At 36.3% G+C, this 16895-nt stretch overlaps 1 long non-coding RNA gene across 1 annotated transcript in view; it reads left to right on the top strand.

Moving 5' to 3' along the window:
* Positions 1–16895, top strand: part of LOC150060712 (uncharacterized) — a 140163-nt gene that overhangs the window by 110193 nt on the left and 13075 nt on the right. The window lies entirely within an intron of this gene.

Here is a 16895-nt window from a genome sequence, read left to right as displayed (position 1 = left end):
ATGAAGGACATGTGGAGACAGATGCCCAACGACAATGGGGCTGGCAAGAACGGAGTTAAATGTTTCTACAAGATTCCAAGAGCATGCAAATCTCACCCGTTTTCTTTTTGCCCTGTATACACTTGAATTTGGAGCAAGGAAAGTTGTGCATCAAATAAGATGTATTTTATAATTAATGAAACAAACAACAAAAAAAGCTCCCAGACCAAGTTCAAGCCTATGACCCACCAAAAAAGAAAAAAAAACAAACAAACAACAACATTCTTGTAGTAAGTGGAAAAGGTCTCAAGTCTGTTTCATAATACAGGCTCACTTTGTGTTCAAGGTAATCATTCGGCACTTTTGCAAATCTGAAACAGATACTCAAATTTGACACAGAATAGGTGCTTAATACATATTTATTGACTAATTAGCAGTCTAGGCATGTAAAGGTGAATTAAGGCAATTGTTCAAACTAAGTAATCCAATAAAATACAAAACAAGTGTACCAACAAAAGCAAACAAACTATCTACATTCTTGTAATGGATATTAAGACATCTTTCATTTCCGTGACTTTCAAGGACAATTACTTCAACTCCCCACTTGTGTATGTGTATCAACAAAGACAGACTATTCATGATAAGTAGTAATTCTAAGAGATTCTTTTGGCTATGAGTTAACAATTATTCAGACCTCAGTTTATTTTTTTATTGAATAAAATCTTTGAAAATTTTGATTGAAAACAAAAGACATTGACCAAGGTGCATTAGATGCATCGTAGTCATACATTGATTGATTTAATTTAAACCCATTTGTACAACACTTAAAGATAAAAAAATCTGAAGTTAAATTTTTTTTTACCCGTTGTCTGAAATAGTGAAAAATCACTAAAGATGTTCTAGCATGTTAATGGGGGAAAAAGACTTTCACTTGCAGTTCTCTTACATTTTCTTTTTTTCATATATTTTTATTGTAATTAATAGAAGGGTTACATTATATTTGCCAGATAGAAGGTGAATTAATTCACATACATTGATACCCTTTCTCATGTCTTGGTCCCCATTTCCCTCCTCCCCACCCCCACCACTCATCTTGTTTTCCCCCCTTCCCTATCCAATTTCAAATAACCACATTCAAATATATCCAATATATCAGATAACAAAGTGAGATACTGTAACAATCTGAGATAACCAAGGGACAGCAAAAGAGATGAGAGATAACATAGTACATTAAGGACAACAATCACTCATTATATGGCTTTTGTTTCTATATCCTAGAGGTCCTTTCATTTTCTCTTACATTTTCTAGTTTTTTTTTTTTTTTTTTGCCAGTCCTGGGCTTGAGCTCAGGGCCTGAGCACTGTCCTTGGACTTTCTCAAGGCTAGAGCTCTACCACTTGAGCCTCAGCACCACTTCCGGCTTTTTTCTACGTGTGGTGCCGGGGAATCGAACCCCGGTCTTCATGCATGCTAGGCAAGCACTTTAACCACTAGGCCAAACTCCCAGCCTTCTCTTACATTTTCTATCAGATAATTTTTTTTTTTCAGCCAGGTCCAGTTGCTCACCATTGCAATCCTTGCTACTCAAGAGGCTGAGATCCAAGATCACAATTCAAAGCCAGCCTGAACACTAAAGTCCATGAGACTCTTCAATTAATCACTAGAAAACAGGAAATGGTGCTGTGGCTCCAGGGGTAGAGTGGTAGCCTTGAGCTGAAGAGCTCAGGGAGAATTCCCATGCCCAGAATTCAAGCCCCATGACTGGCCAAAAAAAAAAAAAAAAAAAATTCTACTTCAGTTAGAAAGGATTTTTGTTGTTGTTTTTTGTTGGTTTGTTTTGTTTTGTTTCTTCCGTTGCAAAAAGTGTCTCCAAATCCAGTGAGAGCCAAGATATCTTCAGTAATGGGTCATCGCACTATGTAAGCATTGGTATTTCTTTTGCCTTTTGTGAGTCATAATAGTAACTGGAAATCAAGGGAAATAAAACTATTGACAATTTATTCTAGAGGGGCATACAGAATGTGGGAAAGTAAAAGAAAGAATTCACCCCCTATGAACTTTACATCGAACAGAGATAATATATGACACAGTTACCACCCTGAAAGTTAAAAAAAAAAAAAAAGATAGTCACAACCACCCTCCCCCCAAACAACAGAATAACATAAATTTTAACAAATTAGAAAAATAACACAATGATACTTTTATTTTTTTCTGTTAAAACCTCTAATATTTTGTTTATCATTGAATTCAGATGAGTAATTTTTAGAAAAGTTAAAAATAAGAGTTTCCTCTGTGCCTTAGGCAGGTAACATGTCTATAATAAACAAGTTACATGGAGGAAAGGTTAATTTTGACTCCTTGTTTCAGTGGTTTCAGTCCAGGGGACTTAGCCCCCTTGCATCATGGGAGAGGAAGGGAAATGGAGGAAAAGATTTATTCATCGTAGGACACTGAGAAGTAGACAAAGGAAGAAGATAGGCTGGAGTCCCAATATAGATTTCCTGGACCAGCTCATAGTGATTTCACTTCCCTCTCCTGGATTCCACCTCAAATCTCCACCACCTTCCAGTAGTACCACAGGCTAGCAATCAAAATATGTCATCTCAGGAGTCATTTGCTAGACCCGAAGTCTAGCAGTGTTTATTTGCAGCCTTTGTATGGTTCTAACATAAAATATAGAAGAAGGAGGAGGAGGAGGAGGTGGAGGAGGAGGAAGGGGAAGGAAGGAACCTATCTCTTAAGAAGCAACCATTTGCATCTGTCTTATATTCCCCGTCTTTATAGCCAAAGTAAACACCCATGATTAGAATGAGAATGCATGTGCTCAGTAGAACATTCTTACCCAATCTAAATCAAATGTTTTAGTCACTCCCACATCTCACCTTTCAGTTCCTTTTGTTTTGATGAGTTGTATTTAAAAAGAAGACTCAGGAAATTAAGAGCTTTGAAGAACTGTCCACATCCTTTGAGCAAGTTTGCATGATTTTTTTCCCCTTAATTGCGAAGTGAAAGTAATTGCAAAAAAAAATCCTCATAAACAGAAAAGACACTGCCTCCATTGCTTAAATGCACACATAATAAAATATCAAAATTCCTAAAAATAAAAGTTTAAAAATATCAAGTAGGCCACTGTTAGCATTACCAAGAACCTGTGTCTAGAGCACCTAGATTGTACTTTATGTCAAAGGTAACATAGGAGAAGGGAAATTGATACCTGTGTTTCAGGAGACAAGTGTTCTTCCTTGTAGAAGAAATCATGCTTTCCCAGTCAACATTTCCCCACAAACTTTCCCAGAGTGAAGTCCTTTGTGTCTCCTCATCCATGTTTCTGTCTGCTCTTTGTACTTGAAAATAATAGAATTGCCAGTATATAGTGAATGGAGGATGGGCAGAAATCAGGAGGGAAGTAATTGCAGAAATGAATGTAGAAGCCATCTTCTTTTCTGTTTTTCCCCTGAAGATTTCCTCATGGCTGAGGAGAAACACACAGTAGATTTCTATTGGTTCCTGTTCATCTATGAACAACTATGTTTCGAACCTACCTATATCTGTAAAAAATGTGTACCTACATCTGTAAAAATGTGTTTTATTTGTTTGATTAGATAGAATTTCAATTTTTAAGAGGTAATGGTATCTTGAAGCATTTACATTAATCCATGTGTACAAATAATATAATGGGAAGAAGCTTAAAGATTACATGGCACAACGCTGGCATCTATTCTTTGTCACTCCCTCAACCCATCCATTTCACTCTCCCCCAATCTCTCTCTAGCCTCCCTCCTTCTCTTTTGCCCTCTCTCTTACTCTGTATTGGTTATCTTTTATTGCTTAGAAAATAAGGGAGGAAGGTTTTATTTTAGCTCACAGAGATTTCAGTTCAAGATCTCTTGACTCTATTGCTTCTAGACTTAAGTAGCAAAGTAAAATATTATGTGGCAAACAAAATGACTTCCTTTATGGAAGACAGGAGGGAGGGAGGGAAGGAGGGAAAGAGGGAGTGAGGGAGAGAGAGAGAGAGAGAGAGAGAGAGAGAGAGAGAGAGAGAGAGAGAGAGAGAGAGAGAGCAGGAGATGGAGAGACCAGCAACCATTCATAGACCCACCCTCAGATGACCTTCCTCCAGAAAGACTCCCACCACTACTTTCCACTACCTCCCAATAGTACCGTCATATTATAAATCCATCAAAAGATGGAGGCATTGACGATGTTGGTAACCTGTCATCTAGCCTCTTGTCAGCACCACTGGCTGGACATGAAGTCTTTCACATGCAAACCTTTAGGGGGGACTTATATCTAAACCCTAATCACCAATCAATCTGCATTCACTTAAAGATTCATCTATTACTTATCTAGTCCTATATTACCTTTCTACTATACTGATCTATTGTGCATGTCTATACCCTATAGATGCATCTATAGGGTATTGCAAGGACAGTACCATTCTCCTAGCTTTATATCCTCAGTACTGTGGACTGTGCTAAGAATAGCAGTGCAGCAACTAACAGGTTTTCTCATATAGGCCACCTGGGATTCCTTTCCATCAACCTTGCCATCCTTAATAGTCTTCACTTCTGGTTTCCAGAGCTGTAGGCAACCGAAGGCAGTACATTTGAAGACTAGCAGCAGAGTGAACTGGGACACTTATTCCTCATTCTCTTACCAGTCTACATTTGATCAGTAAGTACACACATAGCTTATGATCTGACAATGCTTTTAATCCTTCATTTAATAAGCATTACAAACATCCAACCTAGACTAGATGCTAGGCCTACAACAGAGATCAAACATGTGAGAGCTTTACTCACAAGAATTCATTTTGAAATGCTATCTTTTGTCCCAGCAATTTACATTACTAATCATGTAACTTTTTTTTTTATTTTTGCCAGTCCTGGGGCTTGAACTCAGGGCCTGGACACTGTCCTTGGCTACTTTTTGCTCAAGGCTAGCATTCTGCCACTCGAGCCACAGCACCACTTTGGGCTTTTTCTGTGGTACCAAGGAATTGAATCCAGGGCTTTATGCATGCTAGGCAAGCACTCTACCTTTAGGCCATACGCCCGGCCCCATCATGCCACTTTTAAAGAATTTTGTGAATTGTCTTTTAGTATTTATAAACATCTTTTTATACTAATAAGAAAAAGCAGTAGATATAATTATATGTTCTAGTAGAATTTGATCCTCTGATGAAGAGATATAGGCTTTCTAAAACCAGGAAATTGTTGAGCAAACAATAAAAGAAAGTCAAATAAATTTCAGTTATTTGAGTAACTAAGATGCTAGATGAGTTAATGAAATATGAAATACCTAGTTATATAAGTTGAGAGATCCTGTTTTTTTATCCAGTTTCTCCATTTTTGAGCCATGCATATTGATTAAATGAGCTTCCAAGATGAATTAAAAACAGCAAATTATCTTTATTTAACACTTTCAGGTTGTCGTGATGTAGAAAATAAATTCTTTCAGAGAAGAACTTATTTGAGTCATAGATTTGACAACTAATCGTGAAGATACATATGATAAAACATCTGATCAAGTCAAGACAAAGCCCCTTCAGTTCTGAGAAGTCTATGTGCTTGGTGGCACATAGATAAACTACCAACTGATAAAGTTTCTTTTTTTTTTTTTAACTTTTGAATGGGTTGTTTGGCATCTTGTAGACCCAGCCTATGATTATACTGCCATCTGTATTCTTTCTTACATCAGGCTTATTTCAGCCACAACTTATACATGCTGTTTTCAGAAGAACTTGTCAATATTTTGGGTTGTCTTTAGCTATAAGAGCGCCATAGACAGACTTGCGTGAACTTGGCTCTGCCTTGCTAATTCGCTGTCGGTTCTGGCAGCCATAGGGATTTAAGTTCATGGTGTAGATATTTGGATTCCCCTCAAAATAAAAATAAGATATGTAAAATAAAGTCTTAAAATAGGCTGCTTTTCTTTGACAAAAAAAATTCCTAGAAATGGCCAGCCATAGTTAATGTGTACATATGTATGAGTATAATCTTAATGCAAAAACAATACAAACCAAATAGAATATTTTGCAGTTAACAATTAGTCATGTTATCTTAGCTTTAAACTACAAGAAGCTATTGAATAAATCATCACTTTTCAAATTCAACTGCTCAGCCATATTTTTGAAACTACAAGATCCTATGAGAGATGGATTTAAGTAGTATATATGTATTTTCTTCGCCAGCACTATCAGTTTATAGTATCATTACAGTGTTAAAGTTACTAAGGTGGCCAGTCATTCCTTTCAAGGAGGGCAGTAAAAACTGGAGTTTTTGCATAATGATAAAACTGCCATTAACTGATGTTAATAGGCTAGAGCCATTTGAAACATGTTCCCCAAAGAATACCTGAATCAAATGAATCTTTATGTTTTCTTCTTAATGGAAGTGGAGGGAAAGGACAAATCACAAAAAAAGGAAAACATTCTTCTTTTGGTCCCATAAAAGAACAGAAATGGCAGATTCAAGTTTGAATGCCTTAAAATGTATGCAATTTTGGGAATCTACTTTTAAAAAAAAATTAAAGATACTTGGGCCAGGAGTTTAGCCTAGTGGTAGAGTGCTTGACTAGCATGTACGAAGACCCAGGTTCGATTCCTTGGTATCACTTACATAGAAAAAAGCCAGAAATTGTGCTGTGGATTAAGTGGTAGAGCTCTAGCCTTGAGAAAGCCCAAGGACAGTGCCCAGGCTCTGAGTTCAAGGCCCAGGACTGGCAAAAAAAAAAATTAAAGATACTAAAAAAATACAATGATAAAAAGTAATCTAGAATTGAAAAGAACCCCGGAAAAAAGACAAGAATGAAAGCAAATGTTCATTTACTAAGATTAAACAAAAGAAAGGGATGTACAAATGAGTGCTCTTATTAGTTCTGTAGTAGGGCTAATAAACAATTAAAAGATTATCTGGAATTTGAACACAGGAGAGTAACTCATTACAAAGAATAAGAATGATACAGGTTTACACTTAAAAATATTGACTACCTTCCACAAATAAATAATACTTACATAGTCACTGGTTTTCTCCCATCTAACACTGAAATGTGAATTTGCTGACACTTATTTCATTATCTCATTTGAATATCTTACTTCATTATCTTCAATATCTCAAATATTGTTCTAAAAACGTTTACAACCACTAATTAAGGACTTTTTATCAATGAAAGTAAGTGGTCTTTGAGGTCAAACAAAGTGATCACTGAGGGTTGAAAGGCCACAGGATTTTGCCTTCTTGTTATCTGCATTCTTACTTTGTAGTTAAATATAATAGAACCTAGCTTCCCATAAGCCCTTGGTGGCAGTGGTGAATTTGGAAGACCCTGTTTCTTTCTTTCTGTCAAATAGTTACATAAATGCTTCAGTTTTCCATTTTACTTAATCAGTATAGACAAAGAGCTAGAATCCCTCCTCCCTCACACACAAGCTTTTCTACTACACCAATGATGTTATTACTTTTGATTGGCACACCATGGCATGCTGACCATTTGGTTCCAGTGAATTACTCCAGAGAGAATGTCTGAAAGTGGCAACTCTTCTGTTTAAGTACTTAAATGCACAGCAAATAACTGCTTGCCTTTTTTTTTTCTTTCTTGGTTGGCTGTCTCATGAAGCAATGTATTATTACTGATAATCTACAATGAATGAAAGACAAAGCATTCTGTGTTCAAATATGCCCAGATTTGCCAAGTTTATTGAACCTGTGATTTTTCAAAATAAAAGATACAAATATTTACTTGAAAAATGATATAATTAAGAGAGGCTTACAACAGAGCAGCAACTATACAATGCTGCATAACCAAACCCTAGCACCAATAAACAGGTTTTTCAGACAGACACCTATTGTCAATACGATTAGTTGAGCTCAAAATAGTGCCAGGAAACCTCTTTCATGCTTCAACAGAAAGTAATTTGTTTCAAGTAATGATGACTAGTTATGTATAATTATCTGATTATTGGGAAAAAAACTTGCCTAAATAATTTTGGTATGCTGCATTACAAGGTTTCATTTACCCTTTGAATTATTTAATGTTTGTGCAGTTCTGGGACAAACTGCACAATTCAAACCCAATTAAAAGATTTGCCCATATCACCCATAACTTGCAAATTGGCACAACATGGTAGGATACATATTAAGTTGGCATTTTTTTTCTTTCTTTTTGGAGAGCAGTAGTCTTCAAAAATAATGAGGTTCTTCCGGAGGAAAACAGTTTATAAATCATCAGCCAATGAGAATGATTCATGAAATTATATCAATTTTAATATAAGACAGCATAATTCTTATCTCTTGTGTAGGTAGACTTGAGATGTATGAGAAAGTGAATTGCTTAGACCATGTAAATGAAAATAATCACTCAGTGTCTAGCACAGTCTTGCAAATCAGGAAAAATATTTAGATTTATACACAGAGAAATCCTAGTCATTGTTATTCTTCTGATTTACTTGGAAACACAATGAATTAAATGAATATTATTTTCTATTCAACTGGCATAAATTAACTTTGCTTCTTGAAGCAATTCATTTTGAATACTTGCCCACTAAGTTAAAATGCTGGAAGTTTTGCTTCCCAGGTGAGGTTACAGCTCCTTAATTAATCTTTCTAATTATAAGGGTTGTTTTTAAAAGAAGCAAAAATGGTTATTTCATTTGAAATATTTCCTTAGTATATAAGTTTAAAATAAACGGAAACATGATTTGGAACATAAATTAACTCCTTGCATTGTCATTATTAAAGCAGTTGTAAATATCAAAAGTGTTTATGGCTGCAAATAATTAAAACAATGTTAATATGCCTTAGACAAAAGAAAATTTCTTTTTATTGTGTACTAAAGAAGCTCAGAGACAAGCAGGCAATTGATGATATTTATTCTACATCTCAACCATGTCAAATTGTGCTTGGCGTTTTTTTCCTCAAGAGTTCATAGTGGCTTTCTATCTTTTGACATTGTATATCCATCAGGACAAGAAAGAAGGAGGAGACTGAGACGCTAGTGCTGTCATTGTTCTTATCAGAAAACAAACAAAAAAACAAACAAAGCTTTCCCTAACTCCTCCTACTGCAGCAGACTAGCTTTATATCCCATTAGTCAGAAATGTCACATGCAGACCAATGTTTATTGCACCTTTGTTTAAATAGCCAAACTGTGGAATCAGCCAAAATGTCCAACAACCAATGAGTGGACAAAGAAAATATATTGTACACACCCATACATGCACAAGTATACATACACAAACACTAGGGAATATTATTCAACTATAAAAATGAAAATTTTGTCCTTTGCAGAAAAATGGATGAATCTGGAGATTATCATGTTGAGCAAGATAAGCCAACCTCAATAAACCAAATATTACATGTTCTCACTCAATTATAGAGACTAGACATAGGATGTTGCTGCTGTGCTGCTGCTGCTGCTGCTGATGATGATGATAGTGGTGGTGGTTATGATGATGATGATAGTCTATTAATAACCTAATGAGGGGAGCCTTATGAATATGATAGATGGGGTTGAATTTGTTCAAGGTAGATTGTGTGCATGATGGAAATATCACAATGAACATCTTTGGTATTACCAATGCCATGTTAGCTCAAAAATGTGAAAAAAATGAAAAAGAAATTGACTATTGAACTCTGAGCATACCCTGATTTTATCTGATCTTTGACACCAAAGGGTGTAGGTTTTGGTTAATGTCTCAAATACATATATCACATGGTCACCTGGAGTCAGAAGAGTGGCTGTGAGAATACAAACTAGTCATGATGATAGAAATGAAGCACGGGGAAGAAGATCAAGTTGGGGAAATAGTATTGTGGTTAAAAAATTGACATTACTTCATGTTTCACTTGTAGGAGAGTGACTGAAGAGAATACTTCCATCTGAAAACTGGGAATGCTTTTTCCCTGTCTATACTGAAAGATTGTGCGAAGGTTAAGTTTGGTGATACATCAAAGTGCTCTATAAACTACTGCAAAATACACACAATTTACCCTCTTTGTGTCAATGTGGGACCACAAGTTCAAAGGTACTTTGTGAGAACTCTTTTTTGTGGGACATGGCAACTTAGCTTCTAACCTTGAAGATCTGTAAACCTAGATATATTCAGTTCTTAATATTGGGGAGTGTTAATATATTCATGGTAAAGAAAAGAATAATTAGAAATCATTTTCTATTAATGAATGAAGGTAAGAAATGATTTGATGTCATTTATACTGAGCATTCTAGAGGGAGGGGGGAAACATCTATAAAAGGACTCAGAAAAGTCCCATAATACAAAGCAAAAATTACTCTGAAAATAAGCAAAAACACTGATTAGTAGATTAAAAATATTATGTTCCAAGGCTGGGAGTTTGGTCTAATAGTAGAGTGCTTGCTTAGCATGCAGGAAGACCCGGGTTCGATTCCTTGATACCAAATACATAGAGAAAGCTGGAAAGGGTGCTGCGGATAAAGTGGTAAAGCTCTAACCTCAAGAAAGCCCAGGACAGTGCTCACACCTTGAGTTCAAGCCCCAAGAATGGAAAAACAAAAACAAAAAAAAATTATGTTCCAGGAAAAACAATAGATATCAATTTAGCATGGATAAAGCATTACTAATTAAATAATTTTATAACAACAATTTTTAGTCATTAGGCAGAAAAAAAGGGAAGTATCACATAGAAAAACTAGCTTTAGACTTTCTCCACAATATCTAACTGTTATGGAAGAAAGGTACTGGATGTCACAATAAGACACAAAGCAGAGCCAGGCCCAGTTACTCAAGTCTGTAATCCTAGCTAATCAGGAGGCTGAGATCTGAGAATCACTGTTCAAAGCCAGCCCAGGCACTATAAAGCCATGAGACTCTTATCTCCAATTAATCACTAGAAAGGGGAAGTAGGGCTGTGGCTCAAGAGTAGGGTGGTAGTCTCGAGCTGAAGAGCTCAGGGACAGCACCCGGGTCCAGAGTTCAAGCCCCATAACCCCCCATCTTTCTCTTCCCCTTTCTCTTTCTTTAGAGCTTAGTGTGTTTCAGTATAATGTCTTTATTTATATTATACATACACATACACAAACACTTCCGTCTTCTTCCTCCTAACTATCCTAGACACTAGTATTTTTTAAAAATGTCCATTCTACTTATCTATTACCAACCATTGTCTGGGTAATAAGTGTCTTATTAATTTCTGATGACCCACAAGCTTAGGTGTGATATCCATGGAAAAACAATTATCAAAGGGACAGGTTCATTCAGTGTGCTAGGTTGAACCTATAGACCACAAATGTGTGTGTGTGTGTGTGTGTGTGTGTGTGTGTCTATCTCGTTTATTTTCCAAAATAATCAATAACTAAAACAGTAAGGTTTTGTCACATTCCCCCTAAGTAATAATATATATGTAGTGTAATAAGTGAACTTGTTAACTTTTGTTTGCAGGTATGGATATTCATTAAATTCTATCCAATATCAAGTGAAATATTAGCAAAACCCCAAACATCCACTGCATGTTTTCTTTAATTGTATTCCATTCAAACTCTTTAGTTAGCCTTTGGAATCCACACTGCTGGAAAAATAAGTACAAATAGTAGTGGTCTGATAAATGCATACATCAATAAGGGAAATTAAGTCATTTTTCTTTGAATGTAGTGTTGAGGTTTAGCTCTACCATCCTTTAATACCTGGGTAGAGAAACAGATTTTCATTCTTATTTAAGAAATCCAATAAAAATAAAATGGGTGCTGGTAGCTCAGGCCTGTAAATTCTAGCTACTCAGGTGGCCAGGATCTAAAGACTGAGGCTCCAAGCCAGCTTGGCAAAAAGTCTGTGGAACTATTATCTTTAGTTATCCACCAAAAAATGTGTAAGTGGAGATATAGCTCAAGTGGTAGATCACCAGCCTTGAGCAAAAAGAGAGCATGAGGCCCTAAATTCAAGCCCCAATATTGGCATATGGCATATACACACAAATAGTACCATCAGGGAATAAAGTTGGCAGTATTTTCTCTGGAGCCCATGCTTCTGTATTTGTAAAAACCATTTAGGAATGATAAACTAATAGAGGAAAATAATAGATTTGACAAAGAATTTACCATATTACAAGATGGACATTAACATTTAACTAAATCTCAGGCATTTATCTCATTGCAAGAATTTTGGAAATATTTTTGATTATGCAAACAAGTACTTATTGAAAACTTCAGAATCACCTTTTTCCCATTTCTTTGATGACAGAAAAAAAGGTTTATATTTTCCATCTTTCCATTTCCCACTCTTTTCCTTTTCTATCTTTAAAATTGGCTTGTATATTGTTGACATGTCAGGAAAACTGAACATGGGTTATTTTTATCTTTGTGAAGAATAAAAAAGGTATTAATGTAAAGATGAGCTAAGTGCTTACAAAGCCTCATTTTCCCTTGCTTGAGTTCTACATGTCTTTTATTTTTTGCTTTGACCCTTCTTGCTCTGATCAGACCTAATGTTTACAAGCAAATCCAATATATATGTCCTTTTGGCAAGGTAAATATTCCATTTACAATATTCTTGTGTTTGGTGGGTGTCTTCATGGGTTTTGATTGGATATCATAAGCTTCCAAGTGTCAGATATACTAAGTTGGATGAAAAAACCTCCTTACAGAGTTAGGGAAAAAATATCATCTGTAAAAGCTAAAGGGCTTGATTTTCCTGGCTGGCAAAATGTATTTTATGTAATTCCAGAGTTGACGTAAAGATAAATGAATATCCCCATGGTGTAATCACCTAGCTGAAAAATCAGGTGACTTCAGTCTTCAAATTCGCTTTTAGCACAGTAAGTTTTTATGTTTTGTTCTATCTTGGTTGGTAGATGAGTCGATGTTTAAATGATCGTTCATCATTTACCATATAAAAGAAAAGCTATTACCTGAAACTCATTTTTACAGTTGCAGGCAAACAGAAATAATCATTTTCAAGGACCTAGAGCTGTTTCTTGAAGAATGTCATCATTTTATCTTTATTTTACTTACTATTTACTTATATATGAGCCAGTTTTGAGAGCTGCACCTTGTAAGTTCTGGCTGTACAGAGTTTCTACCAGTTTCCTGCTGCAGTAAGTGAGGGAAAGAAATCAGGCTTTCTTAGAAATCCAAGTTACCTTTCAGAGAGACCTAAGCAGAGCCAGTTACAAAGAATACAGCAGGCTGCTACGTTCTAGACCTGGCTGCATAGATGCTCTGTAGTTTGAGGACTGGTGTCATTCTTCAGCAGGAAATCACCATACTTCTCAGACAGTCCTCATTTATTTGGACATTTTGGGAATTATCATTTCAAATATGTGACCCAGCTTCTATGGAACTGGGCTGCCTTTGCTTTGAGTGAAAGCCAAGTTGTTGAGATGTAGAAGGTCACGTAGAAGGTACTTGAACAATGATCCTCATGCCAAAAATGATGAAGAAACATGGTGAGTGTTTAGGAGAGAGCTATGTGACGCACAAAGCATGGGGGAAAGAAAAAAAGATAAGCTTGAGAATCATCTAAAATTTATTCTTCTGATGCTTAATAACTGTGTACATCATGAGCTACTGAATCTCTTCTAATATTTTTTCTTAGAAACCTAAAACTAAGGAATCATATTTATATGAGAGAGTATCTGTGAATGTGAAGGAAGTGTATAGAAAAGGCATACTAAACTACAAGATAAGCAGAGGAGCTCAATGGAAATGTCACAGACTCCTGGTAAGGCACTTCCAGGACCAGTGACTTTCTTTGTCTGACTTGCTACATCCTTTATGGACATTTTTGTTAGAAATACGCATCTACTCACTATCTTCAACACGTGGAGCCAGTCTGTATATATATCTAGGAGTCTCCCAAGATTTTTCCTTTAATGTCTTGAACTAGGTGAGATCTGAGCAGCCATCTCTTCTCTCTAGAGTTTCCTGTATCCCAGAAAGCCTCAGAAGCCTTAGTCTTTACCAAAGAGAGAAGAAAAGAGTAAAGTAGAGCTAGAACATCTCTAATGTCATTTTTTTCTTCATTGAATGTGGAGATCCTATGTTCCCAGAATTTCACTGTGAATCAATAACAAACGTACTGACGAACTTGCTCCTTTGATGGACACCAAGAACTTTTTAATTACAAAATATAAATAAAATTAGCTATGCCTATAGAATTAATTGATGGTGGAAAATGTAATATGAGAGGTGTGAATTTTCCAACTTTAATAAACACATTTGTATTTGGACAATTAGTTTTGTGTGTACACATCACGCATGTGTGTATGTGTGTGTGTGGGGAGGTGTGCACCAGTCTAGGGACTTGAATGCTAGGTGCTGTTCCAGAGCATTTTTTGTTGTTGTTGTTCAAGGCTAGTGCTCAACCACTTGGATCACAGGTCTGCTTTCAGCTTTTTAGTAGTTTATTGGAAATAAAGATTTTCCAACCCAGGCTACATTCGAACTGAGATCTTCCTCAGATCTCAGATCTCGTCCTCTGAAATAACTGTAATTATAGACACAAGCCACCAGTGCTCAGATATGTTATTGTTGTTGTTGTTATTATTATTATTATTATTATTACTTGTGTAGCTGACCTGGATTAGCCTTCATCTCCAAGTGCTTCAGCCTCTGCCTCCTGAGAGCTGGAATGACAGACATGTATCACCATACTCAGCCTACATTTGTATTTTAGTTATTGGAAAAGTATCAGTGTACATTTAAAAAACAGCAATAGTGATACATCTGCTCAGGAGACTCATTGCTTATTCAGCCTTCAGGCACATCTGGAGTCTGTCAGTCCCTTGAAGTAATTTTGTAGCTTTCTCACAAAAGAGAGTCTTTAGCCATAGGTTGACAATCCCTGCTCTTGGTAATGGGAAGATAGGGAGGATCGTAACACTATGTACAAGGTGGTGCCTGAGGGAGATTAAGTGGAAGATCACTGGAGACACAGGAAGCTGACCACAGGGAAATTGCTGCATGGCTATTGAATTCAAAGTGTGAGAATTTGAGGGTCCTGGACTAGCTAGTGGCAACTGTAACAAATATTAGTTGAGAGATATAAAGAATAAAATGAAAGTGCTTTTTTTCCTACACTTTTGTTATCTAGACATTAGAAGAAAGTGTAAGACCAAATTGTCAGGTGGTTGTAATTGAGAGGTAGATAGTAAAATAATAAATGGCTTTAAGGGAAACTATGACTTTAATTACACCTATTTTCTGGTGCAAGTGGACCTGAATGTGTGCACTTTGTGTGTGTGTGTGTGTGTGTGTGTGTGTGTATTTGATAGATATATGCTTAGCATGCAGTTAGAAATACATAAATGAAGTTCAAAAGAGTGGCCATGACTGTAAGTATATGTTATAGAGTCATTTATAGGAGAAGAAGAATTAAACTGATAAGAAGACTAAGGAAGGAAGAGCTGGAGTAGTTGAAGCTGAATGTAGAGTTTACCAGGATCAGCTAACTTATTTGTGAAGAGCCATAGAGGATACATTTTTAGCTTTGTGAAACCAAGATTCCAGATGCAATGACCTAACTGTGTCCTTATATCACAAGTGCAACTAGAACGAACATGTTGAATGCACTGGAACATTGGTGTTCCAATATAACTCTATTTACAGAAACCTACTTACAGGTGGTCCACTGGGTTAGCCAGAGGGCCTTTCTTTGCTGACCTCTGGTCTAGAAACAGGCTTCACTGAGGATAAAGGGCCACCAAGGTCTCCAGTTTCATTGTGTCTTCATAATCAAGCCCGACACCAGATTTAACAGAAGTTTGTTGAGTTGACTACAGTAGTTGAACTACAATAGTTGAAAGAAAAGGCCCATATTTAGCCTAACAAAGAAAACCAGGAGCATCCTGAGACCCTGAGAACCAAATCCTAAGACACAAATGGAAAACAAAAACAAACAAACAAAAAAAACCAAGCAAAAACAAAAACCTGTGTTTGTGTCAAAGAACTGAGATCTAGTCTCAATGATGATCCTGACAAATACAAAATGAGGACTTACGAAAAGTTGTACTTTGGGACACTTGATAGCAAGTTAGATCACTGGGTTATTAAACATTCAGACTAAGAGGTCACAGGACTTCTTATTGAATTTTCTTTTATTATCAAGGTGATACACAGAGAGGTTACTGTTACATATGTAAAGGTATGAGTACATTTCTTGTTGACCATCGTTACCCCTTCCTGTTTTCTTCCCACTTTCCCTCCATCCTGCACTCCCTCCTCCCTCCCCATCCCAAATTATGAAGTTCATTTACAACAGAGTGTCTTGTGTGAACATCTGTCGCATTAGTTTACCTTTTGTCCTTTGTCTCACCATTTTGTTGTTCCCTTCCCTTCCCCCAAACCAGATAAACCTATAAATAAGACACAGGGTACCAAAATCAAAGGCAGTGACAACAGGTAACAAATTAAGAGAAAAAGAAATGGCAGAGAAAAGAAATAACTTCACATGTTACATTTAAAAACAACAAATAACAAGAGAACCTTGTTGTTATATCTTGGAGTTCATTTCAGTTAGCAGCATTTTAGATGTCATATGTACATAGTTACTGAGATATTGTGATCCTCTTCTAGGCCTATCCTAGAAATATACTAAGTATCACAAATGAGCAGAACCATGGAGCCTATGTTTCTTTGGATCTGGTTTTCTTCACTTAAAATGGTTTTGTCCAAGTGTTTCATTTCCTTGTGAATGGGGTGATGCCATTTTTTGATGGAAGCATATAATTACATTGTGTATACACACCTACACCCACACCTATACCTACATCACATTTTCTTGATCCAGTCATCTACTGAGGGGCATCTAGGTTGGCTTCAATGTAGTATTAGAATTCCTGCCTCCAGCGAAAAGTCAAGAAGTAAAACCATCCTTCTTTGCAAATGACATGATTTAAAAAAAAGCCCATTGACTCCACTCCTCAGTACTCAAGTTGATCTAAAACTTT

This window comes from Megascapheus bottae, chromosome 7 (genome assembly GCF_031878675.1).
Source record: "Megascapheus bottae isolate mThoBot1 chromosome 7, mThoBot2.hap1, whole genome shotgun sequence".
NCBI classification, from domain to species: domain Eukaryota; kingdom Metazoa; phylum Chordata; class Mammalia; order Rodentia; family Geomyidae; genus Megascapheus; species Megascapheus bottae.
This window is presented reverse-complemented; position numbering and strand designations above follow the sequence as displayed.